The sequence below is a fragment of the Palaemon carinicauda genome, chromosome 8, assembly GCF_036898095.1.
Source record: "Palaemon carinicauda isolate YSFRI2023 chromosome 8, ASM3689809v2, whole genome shotgun sequence".
In the NCBI taxonomy this organism is placed as follows: Eukaryota; Metazoa; Arthropoda; class Malacostraca; order Decapoda; family Palaemonidae; genus Palaemon; species Palaemon carinicauda.
In genome coordinates, this window is record NC_090732.1 from 163,166,385 (window position 1) to 163,188,755 (window position 22,371).

The following is a 22,371-nucleotide window of genomic DNA, read 5'->3' on the forward strand; positions in this document are numbered from 1 at the left end:
GCGGGCGTACAGGCGAGCGGTCGCGCGGGCGCGCAGGCGAGCGATCGCGCGGGCGCGCAGGCGAGCGATCGCGCGGGCGCGCAGGCGAGCGATCGCGCGGGCGCGCAGGCGAGCGATCGCGCGGGCGCGCAGGCGAGCGATCGCGCGGGCGCGCAGGCGAGTGGGCGTGAGGGTGGGCAGGTAAAGGAACACGTGTCCGAGGCGACGAACGCAAGCGATGGCGCGACGGCGAGGGATCGTGCTGCCGCGTAGGTGAAGAAGATCGCTGGCGATAATGATCACGTGATGGTAAGCGATGGCGAGCAGCATGTGAAGGTGAATGATTGCGCGCAAGAGGGCGGTCGTTCAGGGTTGAGCGATGAGGAGCAGCATGCGTAAGCGGGCGATCGTTCAGGGTTGTGCGATGGCGAGCAGCATGCGTAGGTGAATGATCGCGTGAAAGGGTGCGATGGTGATCAGCATCCGCAGGAGGGCGATCGTTCAGGGTATTGCGATGAGGAGCAGCATGCGAAAGCGGGCGATCGTGCAGGGTTGTGCGATGGCGAGCAGCATGCGTAAGCGGGCGATCGTGCAGGGTTGTGCGATGGTGATCAGCATCCGCAGGAGGGCGATCGTTCAGGGTATTGCGATGAGGAGCAGCATGCGTAAGCGGGCGATCATGCAGGTTCGTGCGATGGCGGGCAGCATGTGAAGGTGATCGCTGGCGAACTGGTGATCGCTGGCGAGCTGGTGATCGCTGGCGAGCTGGTGATCGCTGGCGAGCTGGTGATCGCTGGCGAGCAGAAGGTCGACGCGTGTCCTGTGAGAGGATAGGTTCACGAGCAGGAACGGGAAGATCGCTGGCGCGTTGGCGAACATGTGTTTCTGACACACGATGGTGAGCAGGGAGTTCAGCAGGAACTAAAGGGTGGTCAGAGACCGCAGGGCGATGGTCCTCAAATGAGCGCTGACGCTCGGAAGAGAGCTGACGAGCAGGAGAGCGCTGGCGAGGGGGGCGAACCTCAGGAGAGAGCCGACGAGCAGGTGAGCGTCGGCGAGCAGGAGAGTCTTGGCGAGCAGGAGATCGTCGACGAGCAGGAGATCGCTGGCGAGCAGGAGATCGTCGACGAGCAGGAGATCGCTGGCGAGCAGGAGAGCGCTTGTGCGCTGGCCCTGCTCGCGTAAGGGAAGAATCCCTTAGCCCCGAAGGGACCGTTGCCCGTCGGGTGACGAGTTCTCCAGAAGGCGAAGATCCGGCAGGAGATGGAGAGCGGTCCGCAGAGAGGTTCAAGGAGGGCGGAGTAGTCGGTTGAGGCTGACGAGGAGAGTCCCCCCCGGAGGACGAAGACCCAAAAAGGCGCCTCTTAGTCCCCCTGTAAGGGGAAGGGAGGCCCTTGTGGCGTAGAGGGCGGTGAGCCTTACGGCGGAGGCGGCCTCGGGGGAGATCGTCGGGACCATCGGTCCTCCGAAGGGGAGTCTCCTTCAAAACACTTCCCTCAGAAGGAAGCTGGGCAGCAGTCGAGACCGAAGGACTCACTTCCCCCTTCGAAGGATGCACGGAAGGAGGAGGAGAGCCTAGAGCACCATCACCAGCAACAGCACCTGCGTCGGAAGGCCCAGCCACGTCGGAGGCCTCTGTCACCACGACGTCGACAATAGACAGAGGGTCTACCTCCGCTACCACCGGCGACTGTTTAACAGCGGCCCCCAACGAGACAAGGTCAATAAGAGCGACCCTGGAGGGCAAGCCCTTAAGCCCCAGGGACGACCAAATCTGCAACAGATCATCACTGGATAAAGAATTATTATCAATAACCTCCCCCGGAGGAGGAGGGGGAACCGCCTCGCTATGGGAGGCGACGCCCTCTCCCCCCACCGAAGGTAGGGAAACAGAACAAGGGCCTGCGCTCCCACTCGGACGACTCTCCTTAGGAGGCGGACGAGGGGGAGCTTCGGAGGAGGTTTGGGCGGCGGAAGAAGAGTCCCGAGAACCTTCCTCCTTCAAGGCTAACCCCGGAGGAGAACGGTCTCTCTTGGACTTCTTCTTACGCCGACGGCCAAACCTCTCCCACTGGGAGGCAGACCACTCCCTACACTCACGGCACATGTTATCCTGGTCACACCGTCGGCCCCGACATTGAGGGCAGAGGGTGTGAGGATCCGTACTCACGTCCGACATGAAAGTCCCACAAGGACGGCCGGCAACTCCAGGGCATGTCCGCATATTAAATAAAAGAAAATAACTGAAGGTCAACTTCCAACCAATCACACAAGCTGTAAAGAAAAAGAAGAAAATTAAAGGCTGTCAGCGAAGGCGATGAACAGACACGTCTGATCACCGCCGAGCCAAAAGTGAAGTGAAGCAAGTCACCGGTGTGTGGAGGGGGGAGGGGTAGCAAGCTACCCTTCCCCACCCCCCGCTAACTAGCGCGGGGGTAATTAACCCTCGTTAAAAACTATTGGCTCGTCATTTCAGCTGCGCTAAAAGTAAACCCTTTGTAAATAGCGTGGTTTGTATTTCGGTTACGGAACAAATAAAACTTAAGAGCTCTAACTGGGCACAGTACTCTTTCAAGCTCGTTGCCTACGATCTCTGATAGGCAAGGTATATCAAACGACTTAGGCCAAGGACGAGAAGGCAGTTCATTTTTGGCCAAGAAACCAAGCTGAAGCGAACATGTGGCTTTATCTGTAGAAAAGCCGATGTTTTTACTAAAGGCATGGATCTCACTGACCCTTTTAGCCGAAGCCAAGCACACTAAGAAAAGCGTCTTGAGGGTGAGATCCTTCAGGGAGGCTGAATGTAATGGCTCAAACCTGTCGGACATTAGGAACCTTAGGACCACGTCTAAGTTCCATCCAGGAGTTGCCATATGACGCTCCTTAGAGGTCTCGAAGGACTTAAGGAGATCTTGGAGATCTTTATTATTGGACAGATCTAAGCCTCTATGTCTGAACACAGAAGCCAACATGCTCCTGTAGCCCTTAATAGTGGGAGCCGAGAGGGAGCGAACATTTCTCAGATGCAGGAGAAAGTCTGCAATTTGGGCTACAGAGGTACTGGAAGAGGAAATGGATGATGACTTGCACCAGTCTCTAAAGACTTCCCACTTCGACTGGTAGACCTTGATGGTAGAAGCTCTCCTAGCTCTCGCAATCGCTCTGGCTGCCTCCTTCGAAAAACCTCGAGCTCTTGAGAGTCTTTCGATAGTCTGAAGGCAGTCAGACGAAGCGCGGGGAGGCTTTGATGAAGACTCCTTACGTAAGGCTGCCGTAAGAGATCCATCCTTAAAGGAAGACTCCTTGGTACGTCTACCAGCCATTGAAGTACCTCTGTGAACCACTCTCTCGTGGGCCAGAGGGGAGCAACCAACGTCAACCTTGTCCCTTCGTGAGAGGCGAACTTCTGCAGTACCTTGTTGATGATCTTGAACGGCGGGAATGCGTACGCGTCCAGGTAAGACCAGTCCAGTAGAAACGCATCTATGTGGGCCGCCTCTGGATCTGGGACTGGAGAGCAATAGGTCGGGAGCCTTTTGGTCAACGAGGTGGCAAAGAGGTCTATGGTGGGTTGACCCCAAGTCACCCAAAGACTCTTGCACACGTCCTTGTGGAGGGTCCATTCTGTGGGGATCACCTGACCTCTCCGACTGAGACAGTCCGCCAAGACGTTCAAGTCCCCCTGGATGAATCTTGTCAACAGGGAGATGCCTCGATTTTTTTACCAGATGAGGAGGTCCCTTGCGATGACGAACAGTGTGTGGGAGTGAGTGCCTCCTTGCTTGGAGATGTACGCCAAGGCTGTGGTGTTGTCCGAATTGACTTCTACCACTTTGTTTCGAAGAATGCTCTCGAAACTCGTCAAGGCCAAGTGAACCGCCAACAGCTCCTTGCAGTTGATGTGCATGCTCTTCTGATCCGACGTCCAAAGACCCGAACATTCCAGACCGTCCAGAGTCGCTCCCCAACCCAAATCCGACGCGTCTGAGAACAACACGTGGTTTGGGTTCTTGACCGCCAGGGACAGACCCTCTCGCAGACTTATGTTGCTGTCCCACCAGTTCAGGCACGTTTTTACTGGCTCGGAGATCGGGATTGACACAGCTTCCAAAGTCTTGCTCTTGTTCCAATGGAAGTCTAGATGGAACTGGAGAGGGCAAAGGTGAAGTCTCCCTAGTGAGATAAATTGCTCCAGGGATGACAGAGTCCCTAAGAGGCTCATCCAACTTCTTACTGAGCAACGGTCTTTTTTCAGCATGAGGCGGACTTTGAGCAGGGCTTGCTCTATCCTGGTGGCAGACGGAAAAGCCCGAAAAACTAGTCTGCGAATCTCCATCCCCAAATAGAGAATCGTCTGGGAGGGATTCAGTTGAGACTTTTCTAAGTTCACCAACAGTCCCAACTCCTTTGCCAGACCCAACGTCCATTGAAGGTCCTGCAGACAGCGATGACGGGACGATGCTCTGAGAAGCCAGTCGTCCAGGTACAGGGAGGCTCGAATTCCCGATAAATGAAGGAATTTTGCCACATTCCTCATGAGCCTCGTATACACGAGAGGAGCAGGGCTGAGGCCGAAGCACAGTGCTCGGAACTGGTACACCACATTCCTGTAAACAAACCTCAGATACGGTTGAGAATCTGGGTGTATAGGAATGTGGAAGTACGCATCCTGCAGGTCGAGAGAGACCATCCAGTCTCCCTCTCTGACCGCTGCTAGGACGGACTTCGTGGTCTCCATCGTAAATTTTGTTTTTATAACAAAAACGTTGAGCGCACTGACGTCCAGCACTGGCCTCCAACCTCCCGTATGCTTTGGGACTAGGAAGAGACGGTTGTAAAATCCCGGTGATTGAAGGTCCAAGACTTTCACCACCGCTCCCTTCTCTAGCAACAGAGAAACCTGCGGATGTAGAGCTTGTCTCCTTGACTCCTCTCGATACCTGGGAGAGAGGTCTAAAGGAACTGTTACTAGAGGAGGTCTGCGTACAAAAGGTATTTTGTACCCCTCCTTGAGCAACAACACAGACTCCTGGTCTGCACCCCTCTTCTCCCAGGCCTGCCAGAAGCTGTTCAGTCTGGCCCCTACCGCTGTCTGAGGACATGGGCAGTCAGACTCTGCCACGGGAGGACTTGGATCCTCTCCTCTTGCCTCTTTTACCGTCGGCACGAGCGCCTCCCCTGCTGGGGGCTCTGCCACGAAAGGGCGTGATAAACCTAGTCGCTGGGGTATCGATCTTGGGTCTCATGACATAAGACTATGAAGGAGCACCCTTGCGAGCAGAAGTCGCCATCAGGTCGTGTGTATCCTTCTGCACCAGCAAAGCCACAATGTCCTTGATCACCTGTTGAGGAAACAAGGCAGCTGATAAGGGGGCAAAGAGAAGCTCCGACCTTTGACAGGGAGTCACTCCTGCCGAAAGGAACGAGCAAAGAGTCTCCCTCTTCTTCAGGACTCCAGCCGTAAAGGTAGCGGCGAGCTCATTGGAGCCATCACGGATGGCTTTGTCCATGCAAGACATAATAAGCACGGAAACATCCTGGTCGGCCGACGAGATCTTCCTGCTTAATGCTCCTAGAGACCAATCTAAGAAGTTAAAAACTTCGAAGGCCCTGTAAACCCCTTTAAGGAGATGGTCAAGGTCCGAGGAGGACCAACAAACTTTAGAGCGTCTCATGGCCAGGCGACGGGGAGAGTCTACGAGGCTTGAGAAGTCTCCCTGGGCAGAGGCAGGGAGAACTTCTCCCGTGTCATACCAGACGCTCGCTCTAGAAGCTAGTTTAAAAGGAGGGAAAGCAAAGGCCGTCTTCCCCAAACTCCTCCTGGTAATCAACCAGTCCTAGCAAACGTAAAGCCCTCTTAGAAGAGCGAGAGAGCACTAGCTTAGTAAAAGAAGGCTTCGAAGTAGCTAGGCCTAGCGCAAACTCTGACGGAGGCGAACGAGGAGCAGAATTTACAAAATGGTCTCGGAAAAGATCCTTAAAAATCATCATGATTTTCTTAAAGTCCATAGAGGGTTGAGCAGCTTTAGGCTCTTCTCCGTCTGATAAAACACCCAAAGGAATATCAGTAGGCGGAGGATCAGCAACATCCTCATCTGAAGGAACCTCGTCCGACAATTGTCGAGTCTCAAGAAAAGGAGAGACCTGCCGCGGTGGCAATGCTTGACAGGCAAAGTCCACAAGCAAAGGAGCAGCAGTAGCAGTCAAGGAAGCGACGTCATGTCGCTGCTGAAAGGACTGACCAGCAACAACAACAGGAGTTGATGGACGCTCGACGTCAAGTCGAGACTGCCTTGACTGCCTAGACTGAGCAGTCAAAACAACCCTTGACTGCGGTGCTTGATGCTCAACGTCAAAACGAGGCAACTGAGCTGGTTGGCGAACGTCCTGAACGTCAACACGAGACTGCGGCAGCGGCTGAACGTCAACACGAGGCTGCGGCAGCGGCTGAAAGTCAACACGGGACTGCAGCGAGTGAGGATCCAAGTCACGTGACTGACGTGACAAACTACCGACATCACGTTTCATAACGTCAAAAGGACGAGTAAAAGCTCGTTTGGGCGGCTGACGGCCAGAGTCTCGATCAGCGTGAACCTGCTCAACGGTATACTCCTCCATAAGGGAGGCAAGCTTAGTCTGCATATCCTGCAGGACAACCCATTTAGGATTAACGGGAGTCGGGACGGGCCGAGACGATGGTAACGTCTGTGTCGGCAAAACATTGCCTTTACTGAGACTCTCGGAGCCCGTGTTACACTTACGTTTAATAGGCAAACAGTCTTCCGACGACTGCAAAGGGTCAGAGCTGTCCCAATGGCTACAGCCAGGACGCTGGACCTGTCCTGAAGGGACTCACTTCCGCTTCAAGGGCCTAGAAACCTTGCGCCAAGGTTTCTTTTGCGAGAAGCCTTCGGATGACGAGGAGAAAACAGCCTCGCTCGTCTTATGGTAGGGGCGATCTTGACGAGACACGCCCGATACCAAAGAGGGAACGTCTGTACGTTGGTTAAACCCTCTCGTCCCCTTAAGTCCTACGACATTACTTCTCCCTGGTGCAGGGGAGCCTGAAAGAGGTCTCGGACTAGGGGAACGACAAGCACGAACAGACGAACCCTCGGTCGCAACACTAAAAACATTTTGCGCACTTATCACTTTATCCCCACGATTTCCTGATTTGGCACTCTGACACTTCAATAAATTCACATCCGACATGAGTTGATTACGGTCCGATGCTAAGGACTCAACTCTCTCGCCCAAAGCTTGAATGGCAAGCAACATATCCCGCATGGATGGTTCATGAGTGCTAGTAGAGGGTTCAGGAACAACTACTACAGGGGAAGGATTAGGTTCAGGGCCATGGGAGGAGGAAAATTCCAACGACCTAGAGGAGCTTCTCCTCACCCTATCTCTCTCCAGCTTACGAGAATATTTATCAAACTCTAGCCAGTCGAATTCCGACAAGACCACGCACTCATCACACCGATCTCCTAATTGGCAGGTTTTACCCCGGCAATTAGAACACACGGTATGTGGGTCGAGAGAGGCCTTGGGAAGACGTTTGTTACAATCCCTAGCATTACATTTGCGAAATTTAGGTCCAGGGATAGGAGAAGGGTCAGCCATATTGAACAGTCAAAGAAAATCCAAAACAAATCCAAAGTCATCAACAATAAACACTAGCCAAAAAAGGGTTCAAGAGTTTTAATTGAAGAGAAAAACACCTGTCACTGCGAAAGCTCAAAACAACCAAAAAGAAGTACTTCACCAAAAATGACGAAAACTCCAGGTCAACAGCGAGCGGAATCAACTTGTCGACAAGACCGACAGAGAAGAACTGGAGCTGTTTACAAGTATATGCGGTATCTGGCCGATAGTCGGCGCTGGTGGGCACACCCGCAACCTTCATGGCGATCGCTCGCGAGTTTTTGTGTTTCTGTCGAGCCGTCCGAGACGTCAGCTATTATATATTCACCGGCTAAGTTTAATATTTAAAAATTGTAATTTTTATATAGATATCACGGGGAAAATAAATAATAAAACACTCATATTAATTATCTATTACTTTTTATTACATTTTAATCAACATACATCATCTCTTAACAAAGTGTGGAATTTATCAGCACTCGGATTCCACATTCCACACATGATCAAGATGTGGAGCAGATTAGCCGTATCGATGACGTAATTTCCACGTTTCGGCAGCCCTGCTGCAGATCATCCTAGCGCAAAGGTGCCTAGGGAACTGTGGATTGATTTCAGCAAGTAATGGGCATTAAACGTGGTCTGTCATTCCCATACACCTGCATGGAGTACCTGCGCCACAGAGATTCTTAAGGAATGCCAAGGTCGTGCCGACTCCTCTGACATCACGAGTTCCAGCCTGAGTTCTTCCTTGGGGCAGGAGGCAAGGGTGGTGAATGAGTATGATCAATAAATTCACTTAGCCAAGAGGAGATTGTATTTAGTCACCATCTTCTTGACTCTTCCCATGCTGACGAAGAGGAGCTGCAGGTGCAATCAAGTTATCTGTGTATGTCTTAGGTAGCGCCTCAGCGCCCTCACAGGACGCAAGACCAGCGGATCAGGATCGACAGTTACTATTCTGAGGCTCTCGACCTGAAGCGAAGGAAACCTGAAACCGGGAACTAAAGGATTCTTTCTGGGTTTTAGCTTCAACCTCTGGGACGAAGGCAAATGAAACTTCTCTTCTGTACTCGGTATGAGCTACGCTGAAGGTGACCAGGAAGCTTGCTAACCTGTTTGGAGGAGGCTCAGATAAGCAAGAAAACTGTTTTGTATGGTAAAGTACCTATCCAAGGCAAGTCTCCATGGTTCATAAGGTTCTCTTTTAAGGGACCACAAGACCTTGATAATGTCCCAGGGCGGTGGTTGCACCTCTATCAGAGGGCAGAACTTCTCAAAACTCTGTATGAGCATAGCAAGTTCCGCCAAGGAAGAAGTACCAATTTCTTTCAGCCTAAACACCTGGCTGAAGGCTGAACAACAGTCTTTCATCAATGATCCTGAGCAGAGCTTTTCTTCTAGGAGGTAAACTAAAATTCCACTAAAAATTACATAGAATAGAGGCTCAGAGAGGAAAAACATGACAAATTCAGAGATAATTTGTATTTTTCCAGACACAAACCTTTAGCTATTTATTAGGGGTATTACTTTCGGCGGAGCTGAAAGGGCGAGCCATTAAAATTTAGCGTGAGTTAACTATCTAATCCCACTAGCTAGTGGGGGGAGGTAGTTCACTACTCCTCCCACTCACACACTTGTGATTGAGCCCACTTTGCTTGGAGGTAGGACTTCAAGGGGGATAGGGTTGGCGGGTAAGTTTGTATAAATAGCTAAAGGTTTGTATTGTTAGGAAAAATACAAATCATCTCCGAATTTGTTATTTGTTCCGTAACTGGAACGCAAACCTATGCAATTTATTAGGGGTGACTCACCCATTCGGAGGGTGGATGTTCCTGCCAAACTGGCTTTTTGGCTACCCACGGGCTCCTTATTTTAAATGGGTATGTACAAAAAATAAAGTCCCTACACCTCGCTAAACCTTGCTACATAAGGTACGCGGCCTACGCAAGCTGTGTGTTGAGATATTTGCAGTGTGACTGTCAAGCTAAAAGTTATTCTGAGTCTTCTGTAGGAAAAAACTGTTGTAACCAAGACTTTCCCAATACCACCTCGCCAGGGTATGGGATGCAACAGTATTAACTTAAAACTAGGTACTCAAGGAAGAATGGTTTACTTGCAGTGGTTTGATGTCAGCTTGTCCAGAGAACCCAGGTTGCTGCTTTCCCCAAGAGAGGGGAGGATTAAGAAGAGAATAAGAGCCAGTCAAACCTTAATATTCACACAGACTAAAACCAGGTAACAGTGCCCTCAACTTTCTGCTACTTATCAAATAAAGAGTTTGAGGTATTATACCAGCTGTTGTGCAGCCACTACAGGGCCGATAGAGAACGTATCGAGCCTCCTGTGGGTCACGTCTTGCAGGTAGTGGGCTGTGAACATATTTTGACGTTTCCACACACCAGCCTGTAGAACCTGCGTCACTGAGAAGTTTGTTTTGAAGGCCAGGGACGTAGCTACGCCCCTGACATCGTGGGTTCTGGGGCGACGTGAAGGAGGAGGGTCTGGATTCAGGGCATGGTCTATGACCCTATGAATCCAAGCACAGATGGTATTCTTGGTGACTGTACTCTTGTTCCTCCCTGTGTTGACGAAAAGAGAAGGCACATGGGGTCAGGCTGCAGCTGTTCTCTTGAGGTAAAGCCTCAAACTCCTCACTGGACAGAATAAGAGATGATCAGGGTCATCTGTTACAGAGCGGAGACTAGAAATCCGTAAGGAGTCAAATGAGGGATCCGCCACTCCCAGATTCTGAGTCTTCGCAACAAACTCAGGGACGAAGCAGAACATTACCTCTTCCCATCCCCTTGAATGGGCGATGTCGTATGAGAGACCATGAAGTTCACCGACTCGTTTAGTCGAAGCCAAAGCTAGCAGGACCACCGTCTCACTTCCAACTGAGGACAGTTAAGTTCGTAACTCCATATGAGTAAATCAAGTTCCAGCGATGAAGAAATGTCCATTTCATTCAGTCTAAGGGCGAGGCTTAAGGCTGAGCGATAGCCTTTTACCGCCGAGACCGAAAGGCGCATTTCCTCACACAATTGCACGAGAAACTCCGCTATTGCTAGGATAGTGGTATCAAGCGGAGAGATACCCCTTCCAACTACAGAAAACGTTCCACTTTGTCTGGTAGACTGTTGCTGATGATTTCCACAGGTATCCAGACATCCTGTTCGAAACCTGTTGCAAAAACTCTGAGTAAGGAGATGCTGGATAGTCTCCAAGCGTGAAGTCGTAGCGAAGCTTCGGCTTTGTGGAAGATAATGGTATGTGGTTATCTGAGTAGTTCATGTCGTGGAGGGAGTTCTGAGAGTCATTGAGAGGTTGAACGATGTTCTGGGCTTCTTGAGTACCATCCTCATCAGACCGAATGGGGAAAAGGCGTAGACGTCGATAATGTCCCATCTTTGTTGGAATGCATCTTGCCAGAGAGCTCTGGGGTCTGGGACTGGGGAGCAGTACAACTGGAGCCTGATGTTCAGGGCCGTTGCAAAAAGATCCACAGTCGAAGAACACCACAAAGTCAGGACTTTGTTGGCTACTAGATGATCCAAAGACCACTCGGTACTCACTATCTGAGATGCTCTGCTCAGGTTGTCGGCGAGTACATTCCTCTTGCTTGGGATGAAGCATGCCGATAGTGGTATCGAGTGAATCTCAGCACATCTGAGTATTTCTACTGCTAGATGGGATAGGGGTGCAAAAAAGTACCTCCTTGTTTGCTGACATAAGCCACTAATGTGGTGTTGTCGCTCATCACCATCACTGAGTAGCCCGCCAGGAAACTGCCTTCATCTCTAGGAGATTTATGTGGAGGTACTCTTCTGATTCTGACCAGAGGCCTGAGATCATGTGGTACAGCATCAAATCTTGGGGGAGGTCGAGAAGATCTACGCCCTTTTGCAGATTCTCATCTGACACCCACCATTCAGGGTCCGTCTGTTTTGCTAGTTCCATGGGGATCAAGGTGTCCTAGAAGTCAAAGGCTTGATTCAACCTGGACTTGAGTCATCACTGAAGAGATTGAATCCTTTGGCGACCGTTGGGAACTAGACGGGCAAGAAATGATGGGTGCCCGAGAAGTAGCCACGTCTGAGTTGGGAGTTCTCATCCGAGAAAGGGTCTTGCGACCTTTCTTAGCCTCATTATCCTGTCAGCTGATGTGAAAGCTTTGTGGAAATTGGTGTCTATTATCATGCCTAAGTATACCAGTCTTTGCATGGGAAGCAGGGAGGACTTCTCGAGGTTTACCATGATCCCCAGATCTTGGCAAAGCCTCTGAAGTTTGTCTCGGTGTTGAAGAAGGGTAGACACTGAGTCTGCTAGGATTAGCCAGTCGTCCAGATAACAGAGGAGACGGATGCTGATCCTGTGTGCCCAAGATGACACTAGGGAAAACACTCTGATAAAGACTAGGGGTACTGTGGAAAGACCAAAGCACAGTACCTTTAACTGGTATTTCCTGTTGTCTAGGCTGAATCTTAAGTACTTCCTTGAAGACGGATGGATTGGGATCTGGAATTACACATCCTTTAGGTTCAGTGTGCACATGAAGTCCTGTGGTCTTACCGCTTGTCTTACCATGTCTGCAATCTCCATGCTGAACGGAGTTCGTTTGACAAACTTGTTCAGAACTGAGAGGTTGATGATTGGTCTCCAGCCTCCAGACTCCTTTTTCACAAGAAAGAGTCGACTGAAGAAGCCTGGAGACTCGTCGAGGACCTCCTGGTGAGCGCCCTTCTTCAACATGGTCTGGACTTCTGCCCAGAGGGCTAGCCCCTTTGCTGATCCCATCGCAAAGCAGTCTATCAACACTGGATTCCTGATCAGAGGAGGGAGAGATGACGTGAACTGAACGCGATACCCGGAACAAATCACGGAGACTGTCCAGGGTTCGGCCCAGAGTTGCTTATACCGGTACCAGCAACTTTGCACGCATCCCCCACTGGTGGACAAGCGGGGGGGAGTGCCTATCCTAACGTTTACAGCCACGGCCGCTCCCTCTAGGATGTTTTCCTCCCCTGGAGGACTTTGTGCCTTTCCTGTCCTTGGTCAGAACGGGCTTCTTAGACACCACCGGCTTTGCTGTCCTCTTGCTTGTCGAGGTCTTGGCTGGGTTGGACTGCAGAGGTGGTGGTGGTTTGTAGGGCCTGGATGTCAAGGCCCTATGGAGGAGGGATCCTGGTGAGACTTCCTCTGTCTCTGTGCAGCATGTTCCATATCTTTAGGCTCGAATAGAAAGGATCCCTCTAGAGACGAATTCCTGAGCCTAGCCATCTCGGCATTCAGGATCTGCTGATGGAATCTCTCAGACACTGCATCCCATCGTTTCAAGATGGAGCTTGCCCATAAGTTTGAGACTTGGTGGGCAAGAAACTCGATGGTGCGAGTGCCTGAGAAGAGAAAGGTTTCCACAGCCTTCCTGGTACTTTCTTTGGAAAAATCCTCGGTCCGTACCAGGATTCCTAGGGTGCCCAACCAAAGATCAAGCCACGAAGTAGCCTACATGGCATACTTCATGACTTTCTCCTGGTTGAAGATCTCTGCTGCCGAGAAAGAGACCTGACGGTTGGAGAGCCTCTCTAGAGAGACCCCCTTGGTTAGCTCTTCCAAAGAATGGTGGAGTGGAAGAGCTGGACGAAGCTCGTCCAAGGCCTCATAGTATCTCCTCTGCTGGACATGTGGAGGTGGGAGGAACTTGGCCAAAGAGCCTGACCAATGAGAGGAGAAGAAGTCAGAGAGCTGTTGGGCGATTTTAGCCCAGGCACTCTTCAGCCCTTGAGACCAGGGCAAGGCTGCACTGGCCTTTAAGGGCTTCTGGGTGCCAAAGACACGATCTAAGACCGTATCTTTGCCCTCTCATGGGTGTATCTCTGGGTCTGCAAACCCATTGAGTACCTTGATAAGATATAGAACTTGCTAGAAGGCAAGCTCTGACTCTTTCTACTCCCCTTCTGAAGTGGAACTGGCAATGAAGTCTCCTTCCTCCACCCCTGTGCGCTCATCTCGGGGTGGGTCGTGGCCGACGGATCCTATAGGCCTTCCTGTTGACCTGGAAGTCCTCGTAGAGGACTTTAGAAGTGTCTTGGAGCCCTTCAATTTCTTATGGGGAAGGAAGTAGAACTCTAACAGAGGTGAAGAGCTCTCCGCATAAAGGGAGTCCTTCTCTGAAGGTGGAAGGGAGAACATCAGCCCCTTGCAATGCTCCCTCGGCAGAGGTGGGAGAGCGTCTGGGAGGAGAGCCAGGAAGGATCGGCCTCAAAGGTCTCACAGGGGTCAGCTTCACTCAAGATGTTACAGTATAGCATCGGAGACTCCTCTTTTCCTCTTTAGGGGTAAAGCAGCCGAGGTTCTTTGCCAGGACTCTGCAGGTGCCAATGGATATTGAGGGGCTGTAGAGGAATATGAAGAGCGTGAAGAAAAAGAAGGCCCAAAGGCTTGCACAACTGCTCTGACCATGGCACTGAACCAGGGCTGCTTGCTGACACTGGCACTGTCAGAGAAGTACCCTGAAAGGAAGGGGACCGAAGATTTCCTTTAAGGAGTCTCTTTTGGGGAGGGGAATGGGACAACGAAGACCTGTTGGAACACCTACCTTTTCGTTCGTTCCTGTCCTCTTGATGGCACGACTTCCTAGAAGTCAGAGAGTCGTCTTCTGCTTGGTGAGAAACCTGCTTGTGTGACGGCGAGCGCTGGCACGTTGGCAAACCGGAGCGCGCTGGCGACCCGTAGAGCGCTGACGCACAGGAGAGTTCTGGCGAGCTATAGAGCGCTGGCACGCAGGAGAGCACTGGTGAGCTGGAGAGCGCTGACGTGCTGGAGAGAGAGCTGGTGTACTGGCAAGCGTTGACACACTAGTAAGCTGGCAAACGCTGAGGCGCTGACGCGCAGAAGATCAGCACGTAGAAAGAGCTGGAACAGGGGTGTGCCCTTTGGAAGGGCGAGCATCCACCATAGGGGATCGCATGCGATCCACAGGAGTGTCCAAGGGTGAAGTTCAAGTACTAGCCGCAGCATCGTCATAAGAAGGCCTAGAAGCAGGCGAAGGTCGAGACCCAGAAGTCGACAAACAAGAAGGCTCCTCTGCGGAGGAAGGCTGCGTAGACAAAGCTGAAGAGCCAAAGAGGTGCCTTTTCACTGACGGAGAAGGCGCATGTCTAAGGCGAAGAGGATGGCGAGCCCTACGGGAACGATGACGCCCTCTGGGCGCCGGTGGATAAGCAAGCTGACCTTTAGCAGCAGCAGTCCTCCAAAGAGGAGTCCCTATGAGTGAACTCCCCCAAGGGTGAGAAACATTCGCAGGAGATACAGACGAAAGACTACTTAACCCTCGTAGGATGTTTGACAGGAGGGGGGAAGCGCAGTTTACAAAAATGGCGGAAGAGTCCAAAGGGGCAGAAGCGTCGGCAGGATGGGCAGCAGACGGCGCCTCTGACACAACTACATCGACACAAGCCAGAGGATCCACTTCCGAAGTCGACGAGGGCTGCACACTAGCACCACGGAGAAGTTGCAGCAAGGCATCCTTGGAGGGTGGACCCGGTAACCCCAAGGATGACCACACCTGTACAAAGGGAGAAAGTCAAGGACTCCCACGGGGGGAGAGGCGAGGCCGCTTCACTAGGGGGAAGCGACACCGTCTCTCGAGGACCGGGGTTGACCAGGAGTTAAAAGGCCTGCGCCACTACTCGACGGTCTCTCTGAAGAGACCAAACGAGCAGGAGCTTCAGAGGAAGGTCGGGGAGCCTTGGGTTTTTTCTGTTTCGAAGAAACTTTCGAAGGAGAAGAATCCCGCTTAGACTTTTTCTTCCGCCGACGTCCAAATCTTTCTCAATGGAAGGCAGTCCACTCGCAACATTCATTACACTTATACCACTATCACATAGTTGACCTCACTAAATCTTAACAGCTCGTCCTTTCAGCTTCGCCTAATAAATACCGTAGATTTGTATTCCAGTTACGGAACAAATCAGCTTTAACAGAACCTCTCAAGCATGCCTTTGACATGGACCACATCTCATACATGTATCATAAGATCACCCAACCTTTCACTTAGCTAGACTATCTCCAACCATTCATGAGGTTTCTTGGTCTCTGGTAAGGTTCTTGAATTATTGGCTGGATTCAATACACTCCCACATATCTCCTGAGACCCTTTACAAAAAGCTACATTCTCAATAGCTTTAGCTTCAGGAGTTTGTAAACCGAGTCTTTCAGAGGGACCAAGAATTCAATAGAATATCCTCGGTCATCTTCTAATCCTGATTCTTGATTTCCTTTTACTAGCCGAAACAAAAGCACACTAAGAAATATGATCGGCTTTATATCTCGGCTCTTGAGTTTTACTCGGGGGGGTCCATAGGGCTGGTCGTTGATGAGGACAACATTAAAAAGCTTCACGAGAGCACCAAGAGGAGCCTACGACAGACGACCTGAAGGAGTTAGAGGCCATGCAACTAAGCATCGTTCAGAAACATTTCTCTGGTGGCGAGGAGGAGGAGGACAGAGATACAACTAAGAAAATGGCAGAAATTAAGGAGATGCTATCTTCATATCATAAACTGGCACATTTCATTGAAAAGAAACACCCTGAAATGGTTCACACATGCCGTTTTCTTGCACAGTTTAATGACTTTTGCCTTAGTCATTTCAGGAACATTCTAAAAAGTAGGCAGAAACAAGTTTCCTTGGATCGTTATTTTTCAAAGTGACCATTAGTACGCCAAGGTGAAGGTCAAAGTGATCCAAAAATGGAGAAGTGAAAGTGGACATGAAATTGATGAAATTCAGCAAGTGCAATATGTGAAGTGAAAAAATAATAAAAAATTTGTAAAAAGCAAAAAAAAAAATAAATTAATTTTAAGTGTTTCTTAAAGTTAAGTGTTACTGTTTTCTTCCATTTGTTAATGTTTTTTGCCGCCATTTTCACTTTTGGACATCGCCTACCAGGAAAGGTAAGGTTCCACATTTTCGTATTATTATTCTTAATTTATTATTGCATTATGTTCAAATGTCTACTTTATTTACAGGTATCTACAGTTAGCTTATGTATATTGAATGATTCAAATGTACTTGGCTTTATTTCATTCTGGTTTAACCTTTATTATAAGATTTAATGTGATGTTTTCATAGCGCTCGGAACGAATTAGGTAATTTACGTATAAAATACGACTCATTATACGAAAAAAATCATGTTACGAAAGCCCCTCCGGAACATACAAATTTTGTGTCCTGAAGTATTACTGTATAAGATATCAATTTCTATATACAATTTTTATTTTTTGGTTTCCACTTGTTAGGTTAAATGAATGCAGCTAGTCTTACTGAATCTGGCAATAAAAAAAAATTGGAAGGAATATAAAAATATTCACAGTCCATAGAATAAGAAAAATCATAATTTTCATCAGAGAAAAAAATGACAAACACAGGGCATAAAACCAAGGGATCATTAAATAATACCAAGAGAAAGAAATTGCACATGTGCTATAAGTGACTAGGACTTATATAGAACTTGTGGAAAACACTTACAAAAAGACTTAAAAATTATAGAACTAATTCATACTTATATCATTTAAGGAGTACCTGTAAAACTGATGCCCTGTAATTGTTCAGTGGGTACTTTCCACTTGGTAAGGTAGAAGAGACTCTTTAGCTATGGTATGCAGCTCTTCTAGAAGGACACTACAAAATCAAACCATTATTCTCTTGTCTTGGGTAGTGCAATAGCCTCTGTACCATGATCCTCCACCGTCTTGTGTTGGCGTTTTCTTGCTTTAGGGTATACTCAGACACACTATCTGAATTGAAATTTTCTTTTTTTGTTAGAGCCCTTGGGCTTATAACATCCTGCTTTTCCAATAGCAATACTGTAATACTACAGTAATTTATTCTACTGCATTTAACACTTCAAAATAAAAGAATGATAGAATACCATCACTCAACCATTAGTTATACAAATTTGTATTGGTGATCGATCAACATATACAGTATATTGGTATGGATTTCAAGTGTCTATATGTACTGTATAGTAATTACTTTTTAAATAATCAACTTCAACTACTCTTCCATGCTACTTTCTTCAGAAATTAATATTTACCAACACTGGTACATTGCTAAAATTATATATAATTTTTGCTTATTGCTGCACGTCAATGATTCACGCTACAATCTGGAATCAAGCTGTTACTGGGATAAACGCTTGGGGCAAATGTACTTCGGCGGGACAAGCGTAAACTTTCTTACTACTCGTTCAATTGATTTTCTATACGGAGAAAATGTTGTTCATCTTTGGTTTACGAAATATAATGAATTAGTGTCACGTTGCCAGGAGTGAAGTCGATTTGGAAACAAACAAAGAATTGAGACTTAGTCTTAGGGTAAGCTAAGGATACGGTAGAAAAGGGGGGGTAGCCCCCAGGTAGGTAAGTAGGAGAGGATATGACTTCTAGGTTAGGTTAGGTGGGTAACATTAGGTTAAGTGGATAACATTAAATTAGGCTGGTAACTTTAGGATAGGCTGGCAACCTTAGGTTAGGCTGGCAACCTTAGGTTAGGCTGGCAACCTTAGGTTAGGCGAGTAACCTTAGGTTAGGAGGGGTAAACTTACACTAGGCAGGTAACCTTAGGTTAGGTGGGTAATCTTAGATTAGGCAGGTAACCTTAGGTTAGGCGGGTAACTATAGGTTAGGTGGGTAACATTAGGTTAGGTGGTTTTTTTGCGTTTGTTTCCACTTGAAAATGTGGTTTCAGTTATAACTTTTGATATCTTACACTCAGTCTGTCCCAACGAACTACAAAGACTCAGAGAGGCTTTATTCTTCCATCAAATAATTTGTAGTCCACTCTGTAGAACTAGGTGAGTGAGCGAGTTAGGCCATACTCTTGTAAATTTTGTAGTTTTTTTTTTTTTTCAGCAATAAAAAATCAAAATCAGAAGTTGTTTAATATTTGTCATACTGAAAAAAGGTACCCGCACACAGATGGGAGGCTGGCGGCACATCAGATCTAGGTCTCATACAGCACAGTAGTGTCTCAGTATTCATTCGCATTAACAAAATAAAATCAATGTCTTCATTGCCAATTAATATTGCCTACATTAGTTTAGCTGATTTTGTCATCTGCCCTTTAAAAAAAAAATAAAGGGGGTGTATGTATGATAGCGGCCACCTGTATGTATTATTATGTCTAACTTTGTGTAAGGCAGTATAAGGGGAGTCGCAGGGGCGCATTAGCCGCCTGTTAGGTAAGTAGGTAAGGACACTACTTGTAGGTTAGGTTAGGGGGGAAAGTTAAGGTTAGTTGATGTTCAACTTTACTGAACGCATAAGGAACTGGCCGCTGATATACAAAGGGTCCAGTAAACAAAAAATATGTTGAGTAATAGCTTAATCATTATCACAATAAAACTTAAAATAATAATAACACCAATAATAATAATGGTAGATTTGGCTGTTTTAATCAATCTCTTTAAATAGGATAGATTAGGCTATAATACACTCATAGGTTAGGCTATAATACATTCAAAGATATTACCATTGCTTTGTTTTAGTTATCATACAAAAATTCATAACATTTTATAAATAAAAAAATCAGAAAATTAACTAATGCTGACCTTCAAACAGTTTTAATATTGTCCTTCAATTACTGAAATTAGGTTCATCAGCCTCAACTATCCTAGGATAACATGGTTTTATTTAGCCTACGGTAGCCATTAGCCATTACGAGATACCCTTAAAATACATTTCTCAGAAAACAGGTAAAGAGTACTTTAATTACACTAGGAAAGCGCCTACGTCAGCATTTTCCTCTAAAATATAAAATATAAAAATATAAAATCTAAAAGCCTATATCCGCGAAGGTATCCGCGAAGCTGACCTACATAACAAGATGGTCAGGGTGATATAATCAAGCCAGTTTTCACATCCTGAAGGGGTAAATAGACTCTTAAATACCCCAAAGCCACGAGCGGCTTTGCATATAAGCTAGCAACACCGAAAATACTTATTATTTCCTCACCATTTAAAAGAAGATGGAATATCGATGATTACTTTTGTGGAGACCAATGTTCCTAATGTTCGGCTGATGCGTTTACTTCTGGCTTCGTCTGTCTTTTAAAATCTTACAATTGGTAATGTTTCACATAAATGGGTTATTATTCAAATGTATTTAAATACTTCAATTATTAAACGGATAAGATTAACGAAATATAGATTTTCAGTTGCGTAAACACTATTTAGATAATCTCATAAACAAAACATTGCTCTGATCGAACAGAGCAACTTATGTTTGTATCAGGATTGTTTCACTTTAATACTTTCTTGTATAGTCTAAACAAAGATAACGGAATATTGTTTCCTTTATTAAAATGGATAAGAAAAATAAATTAAGTCATCATTTCTTCATTTAAATTCAGCAGAGGAATTAGATAACACGTCATTGTATTTTAACATGTTTATGAGAAGAAATCTGGAGGCAATGCAATCAATAGCATTTCTTTAAAGTGTTTTGAAAGTATGTAAGAATATTAATATAACGTTCCAGTCAAACACGTCCAATTATAAATGGTAATTATGTAACAATCATAACTGATAAATTCTAGTAACTTATTTAAGACAGTGTCATTATTAGAATCTGTCAATATGACGTCAGATGAGCAAGCAGACGACAATTTTGCTCTCACATGGAGCGGGAAATTTAAGCAAACTCGTTTAACAGCAACTGTTACAGTATAGATAAATCTGAAATTATAAAGATATAAACCGTTATTAATTGTGTATTTACAGCATGTAAAGTGAATACAATAATAGTTTAAATAGTTAACGGGCACTATTTCCACTATTTTGGGAATGAAAATGGCTAAAAGATAAAGCTAAAATTTCCAATACATAAGAAGTAACTACTAAACTTTGGTAAAATACCAAAGTATCATGAATTTAAACAAAACAAGATATGAAAAAGCTCAAACGTCAACTTGATAACAAAATGACATCACAATTTATTACTCTACTGCTGTAGATAAACTGTAAGTGAATATATATCTATTTTAGCTCTTGCGTTGATACGCGAAGCTCTAACTATAACCAAATTGATTCTAAATTATGGGAAACTTACCACTGCTTAATTATGAAGTATGCTTAAGCAGGATGGAAACACTCTAAGCAGTGAATAACTGCAGAAAAAGGAAAGCTCCAACCAGCCTTTTAAGGCTGATAACCTTTTCACTGTTTTTGATAAAATATTCAGTAATTTATATCCTTTTATTTAGCGTCACCAACGGAAAATGTGGAGAGACACAACAACAACAATATATATTTTGACAGATAGCATACACTAGTATATATATATATATATATATATATATATATATATATATATATATATATATATATATATATATATATATATATATATATATATATATACATATTTGGTCACGCCTAGCTCTTTCCATCCCTGGGGTAGGAGGAGAGGAGTAGTCATACCCTGGTGAGAAGGGGGTGCACGTGAGTGTGTGTACATATCTAATTATTCAGTCGTTATTTTTGATAGGTTGTGTACAATAGGATATATATATATATATATATATATATATATATATATATATATATATATATATATATATATATATATATATATATATATATCGTCATCACGTCATCATCATCAACCGTAACTAGTCCACTGCAGGATATATATCTCACACATGTCTTTCCACTTGTGTTTATTTATGGTCTTTCTATGCCACACTATACAAGCAAGTTTTCTTAGCTCATCAATCAATCGTCTTCTCTTCCTTTCCCTGCTTCTTTTGCAATCTTTAGGGACCCATTCTGTTATTCTTCTTGCCCTTCTATTATCTGTCATTCTCATTATATGTCCTGTCCATGTCCAATTATTTTTTTTACATATTGTTAGAATATTCTTTACTTTACTTTGCTCTCGTATCCATGTTGTCCTTTTTCTATCAGTGCTATTCCCATTATCATTCTTTCCATAGATCTTTGAGTTACCTGGCATATGTTCTATGGCTTTAGTAAGGCCCCAAGCTTCAGATGCATATGTTAATACAGATAGGACCATCTCATTTAATACTTTTCTTTTTAGAGAAAGTGGTATTTTACTTTTCATAATTTCATTTTATTTACCAAAAGCTCTCCTTTCCATGCTTATTCTTCTTTTAACCCTTTTACCCCCAAAGGACGTACTGGTACGTTTCACAAAACTCATCCCTTTACCCCCATGGACGTACCGGTACGTCCTTGCAAAAAAGTGCTATAAATATTTTTTTTCATATTTTGGATAATTTTTTGAGAAAATTCAGGCATTTTCCGAGAGAATGAGACCAACCTGACCTCTCTATGACAAAAATTAGGGCTGTTAGAGCAATTTATTTTAAAAAAATATACTTAATTTCGGTCTGATGTCCCGGAGAGACACGTACTGGCTGTCCTAAGTTGTATATTCATTTATAATCTCTAGACTCTAGTCTAGAGCATTGTTTATACCCCATATTTCTGTCTCTGCATTTTATTGAACATTATCTTAGTTATACCCATATTCATGTTCAGCCCTACATTTCGGTTTTCTCTATTCAAATCTTCAGTCATATTTTGCAATTTCTCCTATGATTCATAGAATAGAACTATGCCATCTGCAAATTTTAGGTTGTTAAAGTATTCATATTAATGATAATTCCTACATTTCCCAATATATATATATATATATATATATATATATATATATATATAT

At 46.1% G+C, this 22,371-nt stretch overlaps 1 protein-coding gene across 5 annotated transcripts in view; it reads right to left on the reverse strand.

Moving 5' to 3' along the window:
• Positions 1 to 19,908, reverse strand: part of LOC137646085 (uncharacterized) — a 175,796-nt gene extending 155,888 nt beyond the window's left edge. The window contains exon 1 of one of the 5 annotated variants that reach the window (XM_068379263.1): positions 19,639 to 19,908. The gene's annotated coding sequence lies outside the window, so the exon portion shown is untranslated. The remainder of the gene's footprint in view (positions 1 to 19,638) is intronic. The other 4 variants (XM_068379265.1, XM_068379264.1, XM_068379267.1 and 1 more) reach the window with 4 other exon arrangements.
• Positions 19,909 to 22,371: the final 2,463 nt, after the last annotated feature.